The sequence below is a fragment of the Scylla paramamosain genome, chromosome 4 (genome assembly GCF_035594125.1).
Source record: "Scylla paramamosain isolate STU-SP2022 chromosome 4, ASM3559412v1, whole genome shotgun sequence".
In the NCBI taxonomy this organism is placed as follows: Eukaryota; Metazoa; Arthropoda; class Malacostraca; order Decapoda; family Portunidae; genus Scylla; species Scylla paramamosain.
In genome coordinates, this window is record NC_087154.1 from 11,300,745 (window position 1) to 11,305,127 (window position 4,383).

At 40.8% G+C, this 4,383-nt stretch overlaps 1 long non-coding RNA gene across 1 annotated transcript in view; it reads left to right on the forward strand.

The window, feature by feature from the left end:
* LOC135099739 (uncharacterized) overlaps positions 1-2,972 on the forward strand; it is a 3,772-nt gene extending 800 nt beyond the window's left edge. The window contains exon 2 of the long non-coding RNA XR_010268319.1: positions 2,842-2,972. This is a non-coding gene — a long non-coding RNA (uncharacterized LOC135099739). The remainder of the gene's footprint in view (positions 1-2,841) is intronic.
* The last annotated feature ends 1,411 nt before the right edge of the window (positions 2,973-4,383 follow it).

Sequence of the window (4,383 nt, forward strand, 5' to 3'; positions counted from 1 at the left end):
CATTCTAGCATGCCCCAATTCCCTCAGCACCACTTGCATCATCTCATCCCTGTCTCTGGTATACTTGACACACTCCAGCACCTCATACTCCACCGTCTCATCCTCTCCCATGTCACACATCTGGTACACTTTGCTGTGGGATTCAGACCACCTGTAACTCCTTGCATTCACATCTGTACTCTGTGCCCTCACTCAGAAGAGAAGATCACCATCCAGACTTCCCTCATACCACTTTTCATACATTGGGGCCTTTTTCTCTCTATACCACTCCAAAGTACTCTTATGTTCCATCTTACTCTTCCATTTACTCAATCCCACATGCTTCACCATTCTGTCTATCTAATTTTTCCACTTTCTTACATCCCATTCTAAACCCTCTCCATTTCTGACATTCATACTCCAGTCACTCTCAACATGCCTCCCCTCAAACTGCTGAAAAGCCCAACTAGTTTCCAAACCACTCTTTACTACCATCTTAACACACTTCTTCCCCCTCCTGCTGCTCCTAACATTCCACAGAAATACCTTTCTCACTAGTTTCGCATCATCCATTCGCTCTAATCTAGCTTTGTACCTCAAGGTTGCTTTTGCATGTCTCTTTCTAAAAGTACTCCAACCCATGCCCCCTCTCAAGGCCTCTATTGCTGCATACCTTGGTGCATTAAGTGCCATCCTTGCTACTCTATTCTGTCCTACTTCTAACTTCTCTAATTCATTTTCATTCCACACAATCACATCCATACCATACGTAATGCTCAGAACAGCCACCCTCTTCCAAATTTCTTGCAGCACGTCATATTTACTTGCTCTCATCCCTGCTGCACTTCCTAGACAACCCACCCACTGGTTCATCATGCTTATCTTTTTATTCTTTGCCTTCACATAGCCATTTGGACTCATCCACATTCTCAGGTGCTTGTATTCATCTGTCTGTTGTAACTCATTCCCTCCCAGTCTCCACACTAAATCTCTCTCATCCTCTGACCTATTCACAATCATGACCTTGCCTTTCTCACTGCTAAATCTCACACCAAAGTCCCTTCCATACCCATTTACAACATCAAGCAAACTTTGAAGCTCATTTGCCAATTCACTCATAACCACTACATCATCTGCATAAAAAAGCACACATATCTTATCATTCCCCACACTCACTCCCATATTCTGGCTGCTAACTCCTCTGTATACAAGCTAAAAAGGGTTGGTAATAAAATACAGCCTTGCCTAACTCCTCTCTCATTCTTTACCCAGTCTGTTTCTATATCACCTATGATAGCTGTGATAGTACAATAGTCTATGATAGTCATAGTCTGTATCTAGCTCTTGTGTTTACATACATACTTTGCACCATGTTTACTACCTTTGCACACAACCCAATCTTTTCTAAGACTCTACCTAGCACTTCTCTATTCACTCTTATCATAAGCTTTGCACTATGTTTACTACCTTTGCACACAACCCAATCTTTTCTAAGACTCTACCTAGCACTTCTCTATTCACTCTTATCATAAGCTTTCTCTATGTCTAGAAAACCTAAGTACAGTTTTCTACTATCCTTCTTCAGTCATTTCATTCACTACAAACATGTTATCTTCTGCTCTTCTGTCCACACAAAACCCATTCTGTTCCTCACCTAACACTCCAGCTCTCTCAATCCACTTACACAATCTCTCATTCAACACTGCATTAAAAACTTTACCTACTGTGTTCACTAATGCAATTGGCTTGTAATTTTTCAACTCATTTTTACTCTTGTATTCTCCCTTATGCAGCAGGGTCACCCTGCATTCATGCCACATTCTCAGCACTCTCTCCTCCCATACCTGGTTAAATAACTCAGTCATTCTATCAATCACAACTTCCCCTTCATTTTTGTATATCTCATAAGGTTATTTCATCTCTGCTGCTGCCTTCCCATTCTTCTGCCTGTTCACACATTTCTCCACTTCCTCTCTGCTGATTTATTCAACTCATCCACATCCTTCCTCTCCAGTGTCATGCACCCTTCTCTTAAACCTACACCTCCAATCTCTTCCCAGAACTCTTTTATTGCCCTCCTCATTTCTTCCCTATCTGTCACCACTGCTCCATTCACCTTCAGACTCTCCACATTCTCACAATGTCAAGCATTCTCTCACCCCTCAGGAATCTGTACCATTCCCGGCCACCTTCAACACCTTTCTCTCATAGGGACTGAATCACACTCCTCTCACACTTAACTTTAACATTCATTATCTTTTGCTTCATCACTCACTGCTGACTCACATATGCTGTCCATGCATTTTGGTAATCACTCTCAGCCTCCTCACTCTCATACCTCCTCTTTCTCAACTGCCTACACACTCTATTTAGTCTCTGCGTGAGCGGAGTCACACCCGTCCTCTCTCGCTCAGAGAGCAAGGCCGAACCTTACTTAATTACATTGAGGTTCTTCAATGGGTTCACATCAACTTATTTCAAAGATTGAATTACTGTCTGATCCTCTATCTCTCCTCCAAATATATAAAAATGAAGGAAATGTTTATAGAAACTATAAATTAGTAATAAATGGCAGCTTTTGTAACGTCTTGTAGTATTTGAAAATCAAGTAACTTTGTTTGAAAACCAAATTATTTTTCGGCAACCAAAGCAATTGAGTTTAAAATTTTGTTTGAAGTGAGTTGTTCGGAGAGGAAGACACTCGGTAACCATGGTTCCATTATATATATATATATATATATATATATATATATATATATATATATATATATATATATATATATATATATATATATATATATATATATATATATATATACGCTCATACCTTGGTACTACGAACTTCACTTTAATGGATTTCAGAAGCAGCAGACAAAATCTGCATGCTATGGGTGGAGTTGTGGCAACACTGGACACAAGCCACTGCTTCAAGAACTGACCGTTTGTTGCAGGCAGTCAGTTTACGTTAGTGTAACAATACACATAGCTCATTGCTCCATGGTTTTTTGCCCTTTTTTATGTGTTGTGTTTGAATTATCATAATATTCTATAACCAACCAGCTTTCCAGCTCCATTTTTTTTTTTTTTATGTAGGAAGGACACTGGCCAAGGGCAACAAAAATCCAATAAAAAAAATGCCCACTGAAATGCCAGTCCCATAAAAGGATCAAAGCAGTAGTCAAAAATTGATGAATAAGTGTCTTGAAACCTCCCTCTTGAAGGAATTCAAGTCATAGGAAGGTGGAAATACAGAAGCAGGCAGGGAGTTCCAGAGTTTACCAGAGAAAGGGATGAATGACTGAGAATACTGGTTAACTCTTGCATTAGAGAGGTAGACAGAATAGGGGTGAGGGAAAGAAGAAAGTCTTGTGCAGCGAGGCTGTGGGAGGAGGGGAGACATGCAGTTAGCAAGATCAGAAGAGCAGTTGGCATGAAAATAGCGGTAGAAGACAACTAGAGATGCAACAATGCGGCAGTGAGAGAGAGGCTGAAGACAGTCAGAAGAGAGGAGTTGATGAGACAAAAAGCTTTTGATTCCACCCTGTCTAGAAGAGCAATATGAGTGGAACCCCCTAGACATGTGAAGCATACTCCATACATGGACGGATAAGGCCCTTGTACAGAGTTAGCAGCTGGGGGGGGTGAGAAAAACTGGCGGAGACGTCTCAGAACACCTAACTTCATAGAAGCTGTTTTGGCTAGAGATGAAATGTGAAGTTTCCAGTTCAGATTATAAGTAAAGGACAGACTGAGGATGTTCAGTGTATAAGAGGGGGACAGTTGAGTGTCATTGAAGAAGAGGGGATAGTTGTCTGGAAGGTTGTGTCGAGTTGATAGATGGAGGAATTGAGTTTTTGAGGCATTGAACAATACCAAGTTTGCTCTGCCCCAATCAGAAATTTTAGAAAGATCAGAAGTCAAGCGTTCTGTGGTTTCCCTGTGTGAAATGTTTACCTCCTGAAGGGTTGGACCTCTATGAAAAGACATGGAAAAGTGCAGGGTGGCATCAGCATAGGGGATGGATAGGACAAGAAGTTTGGTTTAGAAGATCATTAATGAATAATAAGAAGAGAGTGGGTGACAGGACAGAACCCTGAGGAACACCACTATTAATAGGTTTAGGAGAAGAACAGTGACCGTCTACCACAGCAGCAATAGAACAGTCAGAAAGGAAACTTGAGATGAAATTACAGAGAGAAGGATAGATATTTAGATCTTGAAAGGTTTTGACACTTTCTGCTAATAAAGGAGTTTTTGGCTAGTTGGAGAACAGACTTGGCATGGTTCCAAGCAGAAATATAAAGTGCATGAGATTCTGGTGATGAAAGGCTTAAGTACCTTTTGTGGGCCACCTCTCTATCATGTATAGCACGAGAACAAGCTGTGTTAAACCAAGGTTTAGAA